Source organism: Cryptomeria japonica, unplaced genomic scaffold, assembly GCF_030272615.1.
Source record: "Cryptomeria japonica unplaced genomic scaffold, Sugi_1.0 HiC_scaffold_69, whole genome shotgun sequence".
NCBI lineage: Eukaryota > Viridiplantae > Streptophyta > Pinopsida > Cupressales > Cupressaceae > Cryptomeria > Cryptomeria japonica.
The window spans coordinates 404,770-424,865 of record NW_026728891.1 but is presented as its reverse complement, the minus strand read 5'-3'; the positions used below and the strand labels follow the sequence as shown (position 1 = coordinate 424,865).

Sequence of the window (20,096 nt, the reverse complement as noted above, 5' to 3'; positions counted from 1 at the left end):
GAGGTGTAAAAAGGGCGTTGAAGGCAGGAAGCCTGGACGAAAGAGGCTACGAGGTCACCTCGAAGCGGTCTAAGAATCGGGCGCACTTGGGGCGACTACCAGTGCCAACCCCTTATCCCGCGGTGCGTCCGACACACAGAAATTTCCAAGGCGGCCAAGGAGCCTCCCCGCATAGCAATCGGGGTGTGAGGTTACGGATGCAGCATTGATAGCAATCGAGGTGTGAGGCGAAGGATGCAGAAGTGAGAGCCGAGGGATGTAGCAGAGATAGCAATCGGGGTGTGTGATGCAGAAGAGATAGCAATCGAGGTGTGCGGTGGGAAGGGCCCAGCAGCCAGAATGCATGAAGCGACGGATGAAGCAGTGATGACAACCGGGCTGTGAGGAGAGGAGGGATGCAGCCAAGAAAGCAATCAGGGCTCGAGGCAAGGGATGCATCAAGGATAGCAATCATGTTGTGAGGCGAGATTCCAAAGGCTAAACGTGAGAGGCTGCAGGGTCGACTCAGAGAGGTCTATGCATGTGAGAGGCTGAAAGCAAGGTCGACTCGGAGCGGTCTATGCATCGGGCGCGCTTGGGGCGACTACCAGTGCCAACCCCTTATCCCGCGACGCGTCCGACAAAGAGAACGTTCCAAGGCGGCAGAGGAGGTTACCAGCCGAAGGATGCAGTAGCAATAACAGGTATAGTTCCGCGGCGGCCGAGAAGACTCACCGCATAGGAATCGGGATGCGAGGCGAGGGATGCGGCGGGAAGGCCCCGACGGCTAAACGGAAGAGGCTGCAGGGCCGCCTCGGAATGGTCCAAGCATCGGATGCGATTGGGACGACTACCAGTGCCAACCCCTTATCCCGCGATGCGTCCGATACACAGATAGTTCCAAGGCGGCCGAGGAGCCTCACCGCATATCAATCGGGGTGCGAGGCGAGGGATGGGGCGGGAAGGCCCCAACGGCTAGACGGAAGAGGCTTCAGGGCCACCTCGGAATGGTCCAAGCATCGGACGCGCTTGGGGCGACTGCCAGTGCCAACCCCTTATCCCGCGATGCGTCCGATACACAGATGGTTCCAAGGCGGCCGAGGAGCCTCACCGCATAGCAATCGGGGGTGCGAGGCGAGGGATGGGGCGGGAAGGCCCCAACGGCTAGACGGAAGAGGCTTCAGGGCCGCCTAGGAATGGTCCAAGCATCGGACACGCTTGGGGCGACTACCAGTGACAGCCCCCTATCCCGCGATGCGTCCGATACGAAGATGGTTCCAAGGCGGCCGAGGAGCCTCACCGCATAGCAATCGGGGTGCGAGGTGGGGGATGCGGCGAGATGGCCCCAACGGCTAGACGGAAGAGGCCACAGGGCCGCGTCGGAATAGTCCAAGCATCGGACGCGCTTGGGGCGACTACCAGTGACAACCCCTTATCCCGCGATGCGTCCGATACGAAGATAGTTCCAAGGCGGCCGAGGAGCCTCACCGCATAGCAATCGGGGTGCGAGGTGGGGGATGCGGCGAGATGGCCCCAACGGCTAGACGGAAGAGGCTGCAGGGCCGCCTCGGAATAGTCCAAGCATCGGACGCGCTTGGGGCCACTACCAGTGACAACCCCTTATCCCGCGATGCGTCCGATACGAAGATAGTTCCAAGGCGGCCGAAGAGCCTCACCGCATAGCAATCGGGGTGCGAGGTGGGGGATGCGGCGAGATGGCCCCAACGGCTAGACGGAAGAGGCCACAGGGCCGCCTCGGAATAGTCCAAGCATCGGACGCGCTTGGGGCGACTACCAGTGACAACCCCTTATCCCGCGATGCGTCCGATACGAAGATAGTTCCCAGGCGGCCGAGGAGCCTCACCGCATAGCAATCGGGGTGCGAGGCGAGGGATGCGGCGAGATGGCCCCAAAGGCTAGACGGAAGAGGCTGCAGGGCTGCCTCGGAATAGTCCAAGCATCGGACGCACTTGGGGCGACTACCACTGCCAACCCCTTATCCCGCGATGCGTCCGATACACAGATAGTTCCGAGGCGGCCGAGGAGGTGGGGGATGCAGCGAGATGGCCCCAACGGCTAGACGGAAGAGGCTGCAGGGCCGCCTCGGAATAGTCCAAGCATCGGACGCGCTTGGGGCGACTACCAGTGACAACCCCTTATCCCGCGATGCGTCCGATACACAGATAGTTCCGAGGCGGCCAAGGAGCCTCACCGCATAGCAATCGTGGTGCGAGGTGGGGGATGCGGCGAGATGGCCCCAACGGCTAGACGGAAGAGGCTGCAGGGCCGCCTCGGAATGGTCCAAGCATCGGATGCGCTTGGGGCGACTACCACTGCCAACCCCTTATCCCGCGATGCGTCCGATACACAGATAGTTCCAAGGCGGCCAAGGAGCCTCACAGCATAGCAATCAGGGTGCGAGGCGAGGGATGCGGCGAGAAAGCCCCAACGGCTAGAGGGAAGAGGCTTCAGGTCCGCCTCGGAATGGTCCAAGCATCGGACGCGCTTGGGGCGACTACCAGTGACAACCCCTTATCCCGCGACGCGTCCGATACACAGATAGTTCCAAGGCGGCCGAGGAGCCTCACCGCATAGCAATCGGGGTGCGAGGCGAGGGATGCGGCGAGAAGGACCCAACGGCTACACGGAAGAGGCTTCGGGGCCGCCTCGGAATGGTCCAAGCATCGGACGCGCTTGGGGCGACTACCAGTGACAACCCCTTATCCCACGACGCGTCCGATACACAGATAGTTCCAAGGCGGCCGAGGAGCCTCACCGCATAGCAATCGGGGTGCGAGGCGAGGGATGCGGCGAGAACGACCCAACGGCTACACGGAAGAGGCTTCGGGGCCGCCTCGGAATGGTCCAAGCATCGGACGCGCTTGGGGCGACTACCAGTGACAACCCCTTATCCCGCGACGCGTCCGATACACAGATAGTTCCAAGGCGGCCGAGGAGCCTCACCGCATAGCAATCGGGGTGCGAGGCGAGGGATGCGGCGAGAAGGACCCAACGGCTAGACGGAAGAGGCTTCGGGTCCGCCTCGGAATGGTCCAAGCATCGGACGCGCTTGGGGCGACTACCAGTGACAACCCCTTATCCCGCGACGCGTCCGATACACAGATAGTTCCAAGGCGGCCGAGGAGCCTCACCGCATAGCAATCGGGGTGCGAGGCGAGGGATGCGGCGAGAAGGACCCAACGGCTAGACGGAAGAGGCTTCGGGTCCGCCTCGGAATGGTCCAAGCATCGGACGCGCTTGGGGCGACTACCAGTGACAACCCCTTATCCCGCGACGCGTCCGATACACAGATAGTTCCAAGGCGGCCGAGGAGCCTCACCGCATAGCAATCGGGGTGCGAGGCGAGGGATGCGGCGAGAAGGACCCAACGGCTAGACGGAAGAGGCTTCGGGTCCGCCTCGGAATGGTCCAAGCATCGGACGCGCTTGGGGCGACTACCAGTGACAACCCCTTATCCCGCGACGCGTCCGATACACAGATAGTTCCGAGGCGGCCGAGGAGCCTCACCGCATAGCAATCGGGGTGCGAGGCGAAGGATGCGGCGAGAAGGACCCAACGGCTAGACGGAAGAGGCTTCGGGTCCGCCTCGGAATGGTCCAAGCATCGGACGCGCTTGGGGCGACTACCAGTGACAACCCCTTATCCCGCGACGCGTCCGATACACAGATAGTTCCAAGGCGGCCGAGGAGCCTCACCGCATAGCAATCGGGGTGCGAGGCGAGGGATGCGGCGAGAAGGACCCAACGGCTAGACGGAAGAGGCTTCAGGGCCGCCTCGGAATGGTCCAAGCATCGAACGCGCTTGGGGCGACTACCAGTGACAACCCCTTATCCCGCGACGCGTCCGATACACAGATAGTTCCGAGGCGGCCGAGGAGCCTCACCGCATAGCAATCGGGGTGCGAGGCGAGGGATGCGGCGAGAAGGACCCAACGGCTAGACGGAAGAGGCTTCAGGGCCGCCTCGGAATGGTCCAAGCATCGGACGCGCTTGGGGCGACTACCAGTGACAACCCCTTATCCCGCGACGCGTCCGATACACAGATAGTTCCGAGGCGGCCGAGGAGCCTCACCGCATAGCAATCGGGGTGCGAGGCGAGGGATGCGGCGAGAAGGACCCAACGGCTAGACGGAAGAGGCTTCAGGGCCGCCTCGGAATGGTCCAAGCATCGGACGCGCTTGGGGCGACTACCAATGACAACCCCTTATCCCGCGACGCGTCCGATACACAGATAGTTCCGAGGCGGCCGAGGAGCCTCACCGCATAGCAATCGGGGTGCGAGGCGAGGGATGCGGCGAGAAGGACCCAACGGCTAGACGGAAGAGGCTTCAGGGCCGCCTCGGAATGGTCCAAGCATCGGACGCGCTTGGGGCGACTACCAGTGACAACCCCTTATCCCGCGACGCGTCCGATACACAGATAGTTCCGAGGCGGCCGAGGAGCCTCACCGCATAGCAATCGGGGTGCGAGGCGAGGGATGCGGCGAGAAGGACCCAACGGCTAGACGGAAGAGGCTTCAAGGCCGCCTCGGAATGGTCCAAGCATCGGACGCGCTTGGGGCGACTACCGTTGCCAACCCCTTATCCCGCGATGCGTCTGATACACAGATAGTTCCGAGGCGGCCGAGGTGCCTCACCGCATAGCAATCGGGTTGCGAGGCAGATTATTGGGAAGGGAACCCCCTGGGATGCGGCTCAAGCAGTGCCCAAAGGGACTGGAATGCGGAATCACATCGAGAGACCCAAATGCTATACGAGGGCTCAAATCGAATTATCGATTTGGCCACGACATGGACGCATCGGAACGACTACCTTTGCCGAACCACTCGCAATTGCATCCATACCGAAACCAATAGACATTTCCGTTAGAGCCCTCGCATAGCATTCGGGAATCTCGCATGCCCCTCTAAATCGACCAATGCTGGCGCTCAATGAAAATCCGAGCGCTACCACCGTTCGAGCGCCAGCATTGGTCGAGTTAGAGGGGCACGGGGGAGAATGCTCCAGTCAACACCTCCCCTATATAAGTTATTTGTCCGATTCTCGCACAACCGTAGTCTGCCTCGTCGAATCAAACAACGGTCCCAGATTCCGACTTCCGTTCCGTAGAGACCCAAAAGCTAGATGGAGGCTCGCAAGAAAGAGAGTCGGCGCATAGCAATCGGGTTTCTCGAACGTTTAGGGACCGAGCTCACTTGCGGATAGGGCAAAATCCGCCAAGCAACCCAAAAGCTAGACGGGGGCTCGAATCGAATCGCCTAGGCGGCCACAACAACGACGTGTTGGATCGACTACCAGTGCCAAACCATTCAGCAAGACTAGTCTGTGTCGAGGCCGGATAGAGATTCTCAGAGAGCGCCCGCATAGCATTTAGGAGACCTGCCGCGTCCCTCACACTCGACAAATGGTGGTGCACGTTTATAAATCCGAGCGATCCCAACCCTTTCAAGCACCAACATCGGTCGAGATAGAGGGGCACGGAGGGGGCTGCGTGAGACAACACAGTCCCCTATATAAGTTATTTGTCCGATTCTCACACATCCGAAGAATGGTCATCAAATCGGACAACAGCCCAAACTTCCGACTTCCGTCCCAGAAAGCCCAAGAGCTATCTAAAACGTTCATGGCCGGAACTCGATCGCGGCTATACCAGTCCGCCAAGCAACCCAAAAGCTAGACTGGAGCTCTAGTCGAATCACCTCTGTGGCCATTGCAAGGACGTGTTGGAGCGACTACCATTGCCGAACCATTCCGCAGGTCGAGTCCATACCAAGGCCGCATAGAGATTCACGATGAGCTCCTGCATAGCAATCAGGAGACTTGCCGTGTCCATCACAATCGATAAATCCTGGTGCAAGATTTTTGCATCCGAGCGCTCCAACCAGTCGAGCACCAGCATCAATCGACATAAACGGGCACGGGGGGAGGATGCTCGAGAACACTACCTCCCCTATATAAGTTATTTGTCCGATTCTCAAGCAGCCGAAGTCTGGTCATCGAATCGGGTCAAAGACCACAACTTCCGACTTTACCCACAATGCAAGTCATCGAATCGAACATCGGCCCCCGAGTCGGACTCCATGCGTATGTCAGGTCATCGGACCCAAATTCCGCCTTCCTGCGCATGGCGGGCCATCAATATCAACTCGGTCATCGGACCCAAACTCCGCCTTTTTGCGTATGGCACGCCTTCAAATCGGTCATCGGACCCAAATTCCGCCTTCCTGTGCATGGCGGGCCATCAACATCAACTCGGTCATCGGACCCAAATTCCGCCTTTCTGCGCATGGCACGCCATCAACTCGGTCATCGGACCCAAATTCCGCCTTCCTGCGCATGGCAGGTCATCGGACACAAATTCAGACCTCGCCAATATGCCTACGTATCGAATCGGTCATCGGACCCAACTTCCGACTTCATCCATACTGTAGGGTCTTTGAGGTTGGCGCGGTGCGCTCAACCCAGGGAGTCGACCCATCGAAGCATACACCTCCCCTATATAAGCTATTTGTCCGATTCCCACACCTGTGTAGTTTGCACCTCTGACCAGGACATCGACCCCAACTTCCGAACTCGACTGCAACGACGGCACCAGCGCCTTGGTGCGCACCTTGCGACGCACAGTCCCAACATTCGCCTTCCTGCACATGGCAGGTCATCGGACCCAAATTCCGACCTCGCGAGTATGCCTACATATCGAATCGGTCATCGGACCCAACTTCCGACTTCATCCATACCGTAGGGTCTTTGAGGTTGGCGCGGTGCGCTCAACCCGGGGAGTCGACCCAACGAAGCATACACCTCCCCTATATAAGCTATTTGTCCGATTCCCACACCTGTGTAGTTTGCACCTCCGATCAAGACATCGACCCCAACTTCCGAACTCGCCTCCAACGACCGAACCAGCGCCTTGGTGCGCACCTTGCAACGCACAGTGCCAACATTCGCCTTCCTGCACGTGGCAGGTCATCGGACCCAAATTCCGACCTCGCGAGTATGCCTACATATCGAATCGGTCATCGGACCCAACTTCCGACTTCATCCATACCGTAGGGTCTTTGAGGTTGGCGCGGTGCGCTCAACCCGGGGAGTCGACCCAACGAAGCATACACCTCCCCTATATAAGCTATTTGTCCGATTCCCACACCTGTGTAGCTTGCACCTCCGATCAGGACATCGACCCCAACTTCCGAACTCGACTAAAAAGACCGCACCAGCGCCTTGGTGTGCACCTTGCAACGCACAGTGTCAACATTCGCCTTCCTGCACATGGCAGGTCATCGGACCCAAATTCCGACCTCATGAGCATACCTACTAATCGAATCGGTCATCGGACCCAACTTCCGACTTCATCCATACCGTAGGGTCTTTGAGGTTGGCGCGGTGCGCTCAACCTGGGGAGTCGACCCATCGAAGCATACACCTCCCCTATATAAGCTATTTGTCCGATTCCGACACCTGTGTAGTTTGCACCTCCGCTCAGGACATCGACCCCAACTTCCGAACTCGCCTGCAACGACCGAACCAGCGCCTTGGTGCGCACCAAAAGTGCGCACTTTTGGAGGGCACTTTTGTGCGCTCCAAAGGTGCGCACTTTTGGAGGGCACTTTTCTGCGCTCCAAAGGTGCGCACTTTTGGAGGGCACTTTTTGGAGGGCACTTTTCTGCGCTCCAAAGGTGCGCACTTTTGGAGGGCACTTTTTGGAGGGCACTTTTCTGCGCTCCAAAGGTGCGCACTTTTGGAGGGCACTTTTTGGAGGGCACTTTTCTGCGCTCCAAAGGTGCGCACTTTTGGAGGGCACTTTTTGGAGGGCACTTTTCTGCGCTCCAAAGGTGCGCACTTTTGGAGGGCACTTTTTGGAGGGCACTTTTCTGCGCTCCAAAGGTGCGCACTTTTGGAGGGCACTTTTTGGAGGGCACTTTTCTGCGCTCCAAAGGTGCGCACTTTTGGAGGGCACTTTTTGGAGGGCACTTTTCTGCGCTCCAAAGGTGCGCACTTTTGGAGGGCACTTTTTGGAGGGCACTTTTCTGCGCTCCAAAGGTGCGCACTTTTGGAGGGCACTTTTTGGAGGGCACTTTTCTGCGCTCCAAAGGTGCGCACTTTTGGAGGGCACTTTTTGGAGGGCACTTTTCTGCGCTCCAAAGGTGCGCACTTTTGGAGGGCACTTTTTGGAGGGCACTTTTCTGCGCTCCAAAGGTGCGCACTTTTGGAGGGCACTTTTGTGCACTCCAAAGGTGCGCACTTTTGGAGGGCACTTTTCCTGTGCTCCAAAGGTGCACACCTAGGTGAGCACCTTCGACCACACCTTGTAGCACACCAAACTCTGACTTTCGACTTCATCCGCAATGCAGGGTCTTTGAGGTTGGCGCAATGCGCACAACCAGGGGAGTCGACCCATCAAACCCAACACCTCCCCTATATAAGCTATTTGTCTGATTCTCATACATGCGTAGCCTGCAGGAGCAATTAGGACATCGACCCCAACTTTCGGCTTCTAAACGAAAACAAGGTCTTTGAGGTTGGTGTAATGCGAACAACTAGGGGAGTCAACCCATCAAACCCAACACCTCCCCTATATAAGCTATTTGTCTGATTCTCATACATGTGTAGTCTACAGGAGCAATTAGGACATCGACCCCAACTTTTGACTTCTTAACGAAAACAAGGTCTTTGAGGTTGACGTAATGCGCACAACCAGGGGAGTCGACCCATCAAACCCAACACCTCCCCTATATAAGCTATTTGTCCGATTCTCATACATGTGTAGCCTGCAGGAGCCATTAGGACATTGACCCCAACTTTTGACTTCTTAACGAAAACAAGGTCTTTGAGGTTGGCGTAATGCGCACAACCAAGGGAGTTGACCCATCAAACCCAACACCTCCCCTATATAAGCTATTTGTCTGATTCTCATACATGTGTAGCCTGCAACAACGATTAGGACATCCACCCCAACTTCTGAATTCGTCTGCGTTGACCGCACCAAAGGTGCACGCCTTGGTGCTCACCAAAATCCGACTTCCGACTTCTTCTGCTATGCGGGGTCTTTGAGGTTGGCGCAGTGCGCACAACCAGGGGAGTCAACCCACCGAATGCAACACCTCCCCTATATAAGCTATTTGTCTGATTCTCATACATGCGTAGACTGCAGCAATGATTAGGACATCCACCCCAACTTTTGACTTCTTAAACAAGACAGGGTCTTTGAAGTTGGTGCAGTGCACACAACCAGGGGAGTCGACCCATCAAACGCAACACCTCCCCTATATAAAGCTATTTGTCCGATTCTCATACGTGTAGTCTGCAGCAGCGATTAGGACATCGACCCCAACTTCCGAATTCGTTTGCATTGACCGCACCAAAGGTGCACGCCTTGGTGTGCACCCTGGAGTGCACTTTGGTGCTCACCTCGGTGCACACTTTGGTGTGCACCTCGGTGTGCACCAAAGGTGCGCACCTTGGAGCGCACCAAAGGTGTACACTTTGGAGCGCACCACATAGGGTCTTTGAGAGGTTGGCGCAGTGCGCACACCAAGGTGGGTGTTGAGGTGCGTGCCGAGGTGGGTGGGTGCTAGGGTGCGCTCCATGGTGGGTGCCAGGGTGGGTGCGTGCTAGGGTGGATTCCAAAGAGGGTCATAGGGTGGGTGCCAAGGTGGGTTGGTGATATAGTGGGTTCAAAGGTGGGTACTAGGGTGGGTTCCAAGGTGGGTCACAAGTTGGGTGCCAGGATGCGTGGGTGTTAGGTTGGGTGCCAAGGTGGGCTCCTGCGTGGGTGGGTGCTAGGGTGGGTTTCAAGGTGGACGCGAGGGCGGGTGCCAAGGTGGGTAACAAGTTGGGTGTTAGGATGGGTGAGTGCTAGAGTGGGTGCCAAGGTGGGTGGGTGCTAAGGTGGATGCCAAGGTGGTTCACAGGGTGGGTGGGTTCTAGGGTGAGTTCCAAGGTGGGTCACAGGTTCAGTGCTAGGGTGGGTGTCAAGGCGGGTGTCGAGGTGCCTGGGTGCTAGGGTGTGGATGCCAATGTGGGTCATAGGGTGGGTACTAGGGTGGGCTGCAATGTGGGTGCCAAGGTGGGTAACATGCTCGGTGGGTTCTAAATTGGGTGCCAGGGTGGGTGTGCACCCACCTTGCCCGAGGTGGGTGCCAAGGTGCCAGTGTGGGTGGGTGCTAAGGTGGATGCCAAGGTGGGTGAGAAGGTGGGTGATAGGTTGAGTGGTAGGATGGGTGGGTGCCAAGATGGGTCACAGGGTGGGTGCAAGGGTGGGTAGGTGCTAGGGTTGGTGTCAGGGTGGGTGGGTGCTAGGTTGGGTTCCAAGGTGGGTGCGAGGGTGAGTGTCAAGGTGGGTCACAGGTTAGGTGCTAGGATGGGTGAGTGCTAGGGTGCAAAGGTGCCAGGGTGGGTGCTAGGATGGGTCGATGCTAGGGTGAGTGGCAAGGTGGGTCCACAAGTGTCAAGGTGGGTGCCGAGGTGGGTGCCAAGTCGGCGACTGCTATGGTGGATGCCAAGGTGGGTCACGGGGTGGGTGCCAAGTTGCTAGGTTGGGTTCCAAGGTGGGTGCCAACGTGGGTGCTAGGGTGCGTGGGTTAAAGGGTGTGTCACAACGTGGGTGCCAGGATGGGTGCGCACCCACACTGGCCAAGACGGGTGCGGGTGCAAGGTTGGGTTCCAAGCCCGGTCACAGGCTGGGTGCTAGGATGGGTGGGTGCCAAGGTGGGCACCAGGGTGGGTGCACCCACCCTGGCCAAGGTGGGTCACGGGGTGGGTCCTAGGGTGGGTAACGGGGTGGGTACTAAGGTGCGTGCCAAGGTGGGTCATAGGGTGGGTGCCAAGGTGGGCACCAGGGTGGGTGTGCACCAACCCTAGCCAGGGTAGGTCACGGGGTGGTTGTCGGGGTGGGCGTCAAGGAGCCAAGGTGGGTGGCAAGTAGCCAAGTTGCGTGCCAAGGTGGGTGTCGGGGTGGGTGCCAAGGATCCAAGGTGGGTGCCAAGGAACCAAGGTGGGTGTCTGGGTGGGTGCCGAGGTGGGAGCCAGGGTGGGTCCCAAGGTGAGTGCAAAGGTGGGTGCCAGGGTCAAGGTGAGTGCCAATGTGGGTTCCAAGGTGCCAGGGTCAGGGTGAGTGCCAATGTGGGTTCAAAGGTGCTAAGTTGGGTGCGAGGTTGGGTGCGAGGGTGGGTGGGTGCCAAGGTGTGCTAGGTGGAAGCCCGGGTGGGTCGGCATCCCATGGGTGTCGAGTTGGGTGCCTGATGGGTGCTTCTTGTCAAGTTTTAGTCGTCGGGACTCATTTCGAGCCTTAGAGGTCGTTTCTTGTCCGGTTGCCCTGTCTTCGACCTGGGAACCCAATTTTGGTCCTCGGGTCCCATTTTTTTTTGTCTCGCATCCCACTTTTGGCCTGTGGCCTTTTCGGGGTCGATTCTCGTTTTGGGCATCAGAGCATGTTTCTTCTCCTAAAACCCAATATTTGTTTATTAAGTCTCGGAACACATTTTTGTTCTCGTGGACCCATCATGGGTCTTGGAACGCATTTGTGGTCCTTGGGTCCCATTTTGCATCCCGAAACTTGTGTTTTGGTGCTTGATCCCTATTTTGGGTGCCCACCTTGCACCAAGTGCGCACCCGGGGCAAACCGAGCGCCTTGGTGCACCGGGGCAAGATCGAGCGTGCACCCGAGGCGCCCCGAACATGCACCAAGGTGCACTCGGCCCACATGTGAGCGCAGGTCGTTGCGCCCGAGGTGGTGTGTGGGCACCGCGTTGCAGACGGGACACTGCACGCACACGACGCCCCCTCCAGGTGCACGCACGTAGGCCGGGCCGGGTGCACACCCGACGCCCTAGCAAGGTGCGCGCACCCGGGCAGGGCTCACACTTGGCGAACGGGGCGCACTTCGCGAGGGAGGGTGTGCACCTCGACGGGGGTGGGTGGCCGGGGTGGATTCGCACGTGGGTCGCGGTTTGCTAAGTACACACTGCGACAAGCTCATAACGGGTGCGATCATACCAGCGTTAGTGCATCGGATCCCATCAGAACTCCGCAGTTAAGCGCGCTTGGGCCGGAGTAGTACTGGGATGGGTGACCTCCCGGGAAGTCCCGGTGTTGCACCCTTTTTTAGTTTTTCGCCGGGCGTCGCAATGCTATTTGAATAAACCTTTTGCCCGTTTGCGTTCTCGTCGGGGCCGGGCCGGGCCGGGGTGCGCTGCCCGCACTACCGCGCGCGCGGGGGCGACACCGAGCGCGCACCCGAGGCGCCCCGAGCACACAGGCCACGGTGCAACCCGGGCGTTGTGCGCGCACCCCGGTGCGCCCGAGGTGCTGCGCGCGCACCCAGGTGAAATCGGTGTGCACCTCGGCCAGTGCGCGCTCGGTCGAGTCGCGCACGTTGGCCAAGGTGCACGGTGATGTTTCTTACTCTAAGGTTCCGCACCAGACGCCCGGGACAGGTGAGCGAAGCTGGGCGGGGCCGGGTGCGCGGCCGGGGCAGGTGCACGCAGCTGGAGAGAGCTTTGGAGCACACTTCGGAGCGCACCAATGATGCGCTCCATTCAAAAGTTTCCTGAAAAGGCAAAAAAAGTTGAGATTATAGAATTTCCCACTTGAGAGATTGTAAAAAAAAAAAATTTAAAATGAAGGAAACGCGGGTGCCAAGGTGTGCGCAGCCCAGCCAAGGTGTGCGCACCAAGGCGCCCACCCTGGCGAAGGTGCACGCAAGGTGCGCACCCGAGGCAAACCGGACAATTAACCCAACTTTCGACTTCGCGCGCACCTTGGAGCGCACTTCGGAGCGCTCCTTGGTGCGCACCAATCTTGGGCACCTCGGAGTGCACCATGGCGCCCACCAAGGTGCGCACCCGGGGCAAACCGAGCTCCGACTTCGTGCGCACCTTGGAGCGCACGAAAGGTGCGCACCATGGCGCCCACCAAGGTGCGCAGCCCAGCCAAGGCGTGCGCATCAAGGTGCGCACCCTGGCGAAGGTGCGCACCCGGGGCAAACCGAGCTCCGACTTCGTGCGCACCTTGGAGCGCACAAAAGGTGCGCAACCCAGCCAAGGTGTGCGCACCCCGGTCAAACCGAGCTCCGAATCGTGCGCACCAGAGGTGCACGCCATCGTGCGCACCTTGGAGCACACTTCGGAGCCCTCCTTGGTGCGCGCCGATGTTGCGCACCTCGGAGCGCACCCGGGGAAAACAATGCAATTAACCCGACTTTCGACTTCGTGGGCACCTCGGAGCGCTCTCGGGTTCGCACCTCGGAGCACACCGAGGTGCGCACCTTTGATGCGCTGCCTTCACCAATTTCCAGAAAAGGCAAGAAAACATTGAGAAGGTGTGCGCACCGAGGTGCCCACCCTGGCGAAGGTGCACGCGAGGTGCGCACCCGGGGCAAACCGGGCTCCGACTTCGTGCACGCCGCACCTTGGAGCACACTTCGGAGCGCTCCTTGGTGCGCACCAGGGCGCGCAACCCAGCCGAGGTGCCCACCCCGGCGAAGGTGCACGCGAGGTGCGCACCCGGGGCAAACCGGGCTCCGACTTCGTGCACGCCATGGTGCCCACCGCGGCGAAGGTGCACGCGAGGTGCGCACCCGGGGCAAACCGGGCTCCGACTTCGTGCACGCCGCACCTTGGAGCACACTTCGGAGCGCTCCTTGGTGCGCACCATGGTGCCCACCAGGGCGCGCAACCCCGCCGAAGGTGCACGCGAGGTGCGCACCCGGGGCAAACCGGGCTCCGACTTCGTGCACGCCGCACCTTGGAGCACACTTCGGAGCGCTCCTTGGTGCGCACCATGGTGCCCACCAGGGCGCGCAACCCCGCCGAAGGTGCACGCGAGGTGCGCACCCGGGGCAAACCGGGCTCCGACTTCGTGCACGCCATGGTGCGCACCGCGGCGAAGGTGCGCACCCGGGGCAAACCGGGCTCCGACTTCGTGCACGCCGCACCTTGGAGCACACTTCGGAGCGCTCCTTGGTGCGCACCAGGGCGCGCAACCCAGCCGAGGTGCCCACCCCGGCGAAGGTGCACGCGAGGTGCGTACCCGGGGCAAACCGGGCTCCGACTTCGTGCACGCCGCACCTTGGAGCACACTTCGGAGCGCTCCTTGGTGCGCACCATGGTGCCCACCAGGCCGCGCAACCCAGCCAAGGTGTGCGCACCAAGGTGCACGCGAGGTGCGCACCCGGGGCAAACCGGGGTCCGACTTCGTGCACGCCGCACCTTGGAGCACACATCGGGGCGCTCCCGGGTTCGCACCGGCGTTGCGCACCGTGGTGGGCACCTCGGAGCACACCAAGGTGGGCAGCGAGGTGCGCACCTTTGATGCGATGCCTTCACTAATTTCCATAAAAGGCAAAAAAAAAACGAGATTTTAAAATTTCCGTTTTGAAAGATAGTGAGAAAAAGGGAATGCTGGTGCCATCTTGAGCCCGCCCTGGTGCGCAGCCCAGCCAAGGTGTGCGCACCAAGGTGCCCACCCTGGCGAAGGTGCGCGCCCGGGCAATTAACCCAACTTCCAACTTCGCGCGCGCCAGGGTGGGAGCGCACCCAACAACCGGGCCTGGGAAGAGCCAATGCGAGAAACCCCACCAAACGCTCTGACAAAAAAAGAGGGGGCGCTCCAGTAACCCCGCTTCGGAGCGCACCCTGGGCAAACCCAGCCAAGGTGCCCACCCCGGCCAAGGTGCAGGCGAGGTGCGCACCCGGGGCAAACCGGGCTCCGACAACGTGCACGCCGCACCTTGGAGCACACTTCGTAGCGCTCCCGGGTGCGCACCTCAGAGCACACCAAGGTGGGCAGCGAGGTGCGCACCTTTGATGCGCTGCCTTCACTAATTTCCAGAAAAGGCAAAAAAAAAAGGAGATTTTAAAATTTCCGTTTTGAAAGATAGTGAAAAAAATGGAACGCGCGTGCCATCTTGAGCCCGCCCTGGTGCGCAGCCCAGGTAAGGTGCCCACCCTGGCAAAGGTGCGCACCCGGGCAATTAACCCTACTTCCGACTTCGTGCGCGCCAGGGTGGCAACCGGGCCTCGGAAGAGCCAATGCGAGAAACCCCACCAAACGCTCCGACAAAAAAAGAGGCGGCGCTCCAATAACCCCGCTTCGGAGCGCAGCCGGGGCAAACCCAGCCAAGGTGCCCACCCCGACGAAGGTGCACGCGAGGTGCGCACCCGGGGCAAACCGGGCTCCGACAACGTGCACGCAGCACCTTGGAGCACACTTCGAAGCACTCCCGGGTGCCCACCGGCGTTGCGCACCGTGGTGGGCAGCGAGGTGCGCACCTTTGATGCGCTGCCTTCACTAATTTCCAGAAAAAGGCAAAAAAAAATGAGATTTTAAAATTTCCGTTTTGAAAGATAGTGAAAAAAAAGGAACGCGGGTGCCATCTTGAGCCCGCCCTGGTGCGCAGCCCAGGCAAGGCATGCGCACCAAGGTGCCCACCCGAGGTGCACACCCGGGGCAAACCGGGCTCCGACTTCGTGCAGGCCGCACCTTGGAGCACACTTCGGAGCGCTCCTTGGTGCGCACCATGGTGCCCACCAGGGCGCGCAACCCAGCCAAGGTCTGCACACCAAGGTGCCCACCCCGGCGAAGGTGCACGCGAGGTGCGCACCCGGGGCAAACCGGGCTCCGACTTCGTGCACGCCATGGTGCCCACCGCGGCGAAGGTGCACGCGAGGTGCGCACCCGGGGCAAACCGGGCTCCGACTTCGTGCACGCCGCACCTTGGAGCACACTTCGGAGCGCTCCTTGGTGCGCACCATGGTGCCCACCAGGGCGCGCAACCCAGCCAAGGTGTGCGCACCAAGGTGCACGCGAGGTGCGCACCCGGGGCAAACCGGGGTCCGACTTCGTGCACGCCGCACCTTGGAGCACACATCGGAGCGCTCCCAGGTTCGCACCAGCGTTGCGCACCTTTGATGCGCTGCCTTCACTAATTTCCAGAAAAGGCAAAAAAAAACGATATTTTAAAATTTCCGTTCTGAAAGATAGTGAAAAAAACGGAACGCGGGTGCCATCTTGAGCCCTTCCTGGTGCGCAGCCCAGGCAAGTTGTGCGCACCAAGGTGCCCACCCTGGCGGAGGTGCGCGCCCGGGGCAAACCGGGCTCCGACTTCGTGCACTGCATGGTGCCCACCAAGGCGCGCAACCCAGCCAAGGTGCCCACCGCAGCGAAGGTGCACGCGAGGTGCACACCCGGGGCAAACCGGGCTCCGACTTCGTGCACGCCGCACCTTGGAGCACACTTCAGAGCGCTCCTTGGTGCGCACCAGGGCGCGCAACCCAGCCGAGGTGCCCACCCCGGCGAAGGTGCACGCGAGGTGCGCACCCGGGGCAAACCGGGCTCCGACTTCGTGCACGCCATGGTGCCCACCGCGGCGAAGGTGCGCACCCGGGGCAAACCGGGCTCCGACTTCGTGCACGCCGCACCTTGGAGCACACTTCGGAGCGCTCCTTGGTGCGCACCATGGTGCCCACCAGGCCGCGCAACCCAGCCAAGGTGTGCGCACCAAGGTGCACGCGAGGTGCGCACCCGGGGCAAACCGGGGTCCGACTTCGTGCACGCCGCACCTTGGAGCACACATCGGGGCGCTCCCGGGTTCGCACCGGCGTTGCGCACCGTGGTGGGCACCTCGGAGCACACCAAGGTGGGCAGCGAGGTGCGCACCTTTGATGCGATGCCTTCACTAATTTCCATAAAAGGCAAAAAAAAAACGAGATTTTAAAATTTCCGTTTTGAAAGATAGTGAGAAAAAGGGAATGCTGGTGCCATCTTGAGCCCGCCCTGGTGCGCAGCCCAGCCAAGGTTTGCGCACCAAGGTGCCCACCCTGGCGAAGGTGCGCGCCCGGGCAATTAACCCAACTTCCAACTTCGCGCGCGCCAGGGTGGGAGCGCACCCAACAACCGGGCCTGGGAAGAGCCAATGCGAGAAACCCCACCAAACTCTCTGACAAAAAAAGAGGGGGCGCTCCAGTAACCCCGCTTCGGAGCGCACCCTGGGCAAACCCAGCCAAGGTGCCCACCCCGGCCAAGGTGCAGGCGAGGTGCGCACCCGGGGCAAACCGGGCTCCGACAACGTGCACGCCGCACCTTGGAGCACACTTCGTAGCGCTCCCGGGTGCGCACCTCAGAGCACACCAAGGTGGGCAGCGAGGTGCGCACCTTTGATGCGCTGCCTTCACTAATTTCCAGAAAAGGCAAAAAAAAAAGGAGATTTTAAAATTTCCGTTTTGAAAGATAGTGAAAAAAACGGAACGCGCGTGCCATCTTGAGCCCGCCCTGGTGCGCAGCCCAGGTAAGGTGCCACCCTGGCAAAGGTGCGCACCCGGGCAATTAACCCTACTTCCGACTTCGTGCGCGCCAGGGTGGCAACCGGGCCTCGGAAGAGCCAATGCGAGAAACCCCACCAAACGCTCCGACAAAAAAAGAGGCGGCGCTCCAATAACCCCGCTTCGGAGCGCAGCCGGGGCAAACCAAGCCAAGGTGCCCACCCCGACGAAGGTGCACGCGAGGTGCGCACCCGGGGCAAACCGGGCTCCGACAACGTGCACGCAACACCTTGGAGCACACTTCGAAGCACTCCCGGGTGCCCACCGGCGTTGCGCACCGTGGTGGGCAGCGAGGTGCGCACCTTTGATGCGCTGCCTTCACTAATTTCCAGAAAAAGGCAAAAAAAAATGAGATTTTAAAATTTCCGTTTTGAAAGATAGTGAAAAAAAAGGAACGCGGGTGCCATCTTGAGCCCGCCCTGGTGCGCAGCCCAGGCAAGGCATGCGCACCAAGGTGCCCACCCGAGGTGCACACCCGGGGCAAACCGGGCTCCGACTTCGTGCAGGCCGCACCTTGGAGCACACTTCGGAGCGCTCCTTGGTGCGCACCATGGTGCCCACCAGGGCGCACCCGGGGCAAACCGGGCTCCGACTTTGTGCACGCCGCACCTTGGAGCACACATCGGAGCGCTCCCAGGTTCGCACCAGCGTTGCGCACCTTTGATGCGCTGCCTTCACTAATTTCCAGAAAAGGCAAAAAAAAACGAAATTTTAAAATTTCCGTTCTGAAAGATAGTGAAAAAAACGGAACGCGGGTGCCATCTTGAGCCCTTCCTGGTGCGCAGCCCAGGCAAGTTGTGCGCACCAAGGTGCCCACCCTGGCGGAGGTGCGCGCCCGGGGCAAACCGGGCTCCGACTTCGTGCACTGCATGGTGCCCACCAAGGCGCGCAACCCAGCCAAGGTGCCCACCGCAGCGAAGGTGCACGCGAGGTGCGCACCCGAGGTGCACACCCGGGGCAAACCGGGCTCCGACTTCGTGCACGCCGCACCTTGGAGCACACTTCAGAGCGCTCCTTGGTACGCACCAGGGCGCGCAACCCAGCCAAGGTGCTCACCCCGGCGAAGGTGCACGCGAGGTGCGCACCCGGGGCAAACCGGGCTCGGACTTCGTGCACGCCGCACCTTGGAGCACACATCGGAGCGCTCCCGGGTTCGCACCAGCATTGCGCACCTTTGATGCGCTGCCTTCACTAATTTCCAGAAAAGGCAAAAAAAAGAAAAAAATGAGATTTTAAAATTTCCGTTTTGAAAGATAGTGAAAAAAACGGAACGCGGGTGCCATCTTGAGCCCGCCCTGGTGTGCAGCCCAGGCAAGTTGTGCGCACCAAGGCACCCACCCTGGCCAAGGTGGGTCACGGGGTGGGTCCTAGGGTGGGTAACGGGGTGGGTACTAAGGTGCGTGCCAAGGTGGGTCATAGGGTGGGTGCCAAGGTGGGCACCAGGGTGGGTGTGCACCAACCCTAGCCAGGGTAGGTCACGGGGTGGTTGTCGGGGTGGGCGTCAAGGAGCCAAGATGGGTGGCAAGTAGCCAAGTTGCGTGCCAAGGTGGGTGTCGGGGTGGGTGCCAAGGATCCAAGGTGGGTGCCAAGGAACCAAGGTGGGTGTCTGGGTGGGTGCCGAGGTGGGAGCCAGGGTGGGTCCCAAGGTGAGTGCAAAGGTGGGTGCCAGGGTCAAGGTGAGTGCCAATGTGGGTTCCAAGGTGCCAGGGTCAGGGTGAGTGCCAATGTGGGTTCAAAGGTGCTAAGTTGGGTGCGAGGTTGGGTGCGAGGGTGGGTGGGTGCCAAGGTGTGCTAGGTGGAAGCCCGGGTGGGTCGGCATCCCATGGGTGTCGAGTTGGGTGCCTGATGGGTGCTTCTTGTCAAGTTTTAGTCGCCGGGACTCATTTCGAGCCTTAGAGGTCGTTTCTTGTCCGGTTGCCCTGTCTTCGACCTGGGAACCCAATTTTGGTCCTCGGGTCCCATTTTTTTTTGTCTCGCATCCCACTTTTGGCCTGTGGCCTTTTCGGGGTCGATTCTCGTTTTGGGCATCAGAGCATGTTTCTTCTCCTAAAACCCAATATTTGTTTATTAAGTCTCGGAACACATTTTTGTTCTCGTGGACCCATCATGGGTCTTGGAACGCATTTGTGGTCCTTGGGTCCCATTTTGCATCCCGAAACTTGTGTTTTGGTGCTTGATCCCTATTTTGGGTGCCCACCTTGCACCAAGTGCGCACCCGGGGCAAACCGAGCGCCTTGGTGCACCGGGGCAAGATCGAGCGTGCACCCGAGGCGCCCCGAACATGCACCAAGGTGCACTCGGCCCACATGTGAGCGCAGGTCGTTGCGCCCGAGGTGGTGTGTGGGCACCGCGTTGCAGACGGGACACTGCACGCACACGACGCCCCCTCCAGGTGCACGCACGTAGGCCGGGCCGGGTGCACACCCGACGCCCTAGCAAGGTGCGCGCACCCGGGCAGGGCTCACACTTGGCGAACGGGGCGCACTTCGCGAGGGAGGGTGTGCACCTCGACGGGGGTGGGTGGCCGGGGTGGATTCGCACGTGGGTCGCGGTTTGCTAAGTACACACTGCGACAAGCTCATAACGGGTGCGATCATACCAGCGTTAGTGCACCGGATCCCATCAGAACTCCGCAGTTAAGCGCGCTTGGGCCGGAGTAGTACTGGGATGGGTGACCTCCCGGGAAGTCCCGGTGTTGCACCCTTTTTTAGTTTTTCGCCGGGCGTCGCAATGCTATTTGAATAAACCTTTTGCCCGTTTGCGTTCTCGTCGGGGCCGGG

General features: G+C 60.2%; 2 non-coding genes across 2 annotated transcripts; both read left to right on the top strand.

Moving 5' to 3' along the window:
• The first annotated feature begins 11,978 nt into the window (after positions 1-11,978).
• Positions 11,979-12,097, top strand: LOC131863851 (5S ribosomal RNA). The gene has a single exon (XR_009362745.1). It is a non-coding gene; the product is annotated as a 5S ribosomal RNA (ribosomal RNA).
• Positions 12,098-19,901: 7,804 nt separating this feature from the next.
• Positions 19,902-20,020, top strand: LOC131863844 (5S ribosomal RNA). Its single transcript, XR_009362738.1, has one exon. It is a non-coding gene; the product is annotated as a 5S ribosomal RNA (ribosomal RNA).
• Positions 20,021-20,096: the final 76 nt, after the last annotated feature.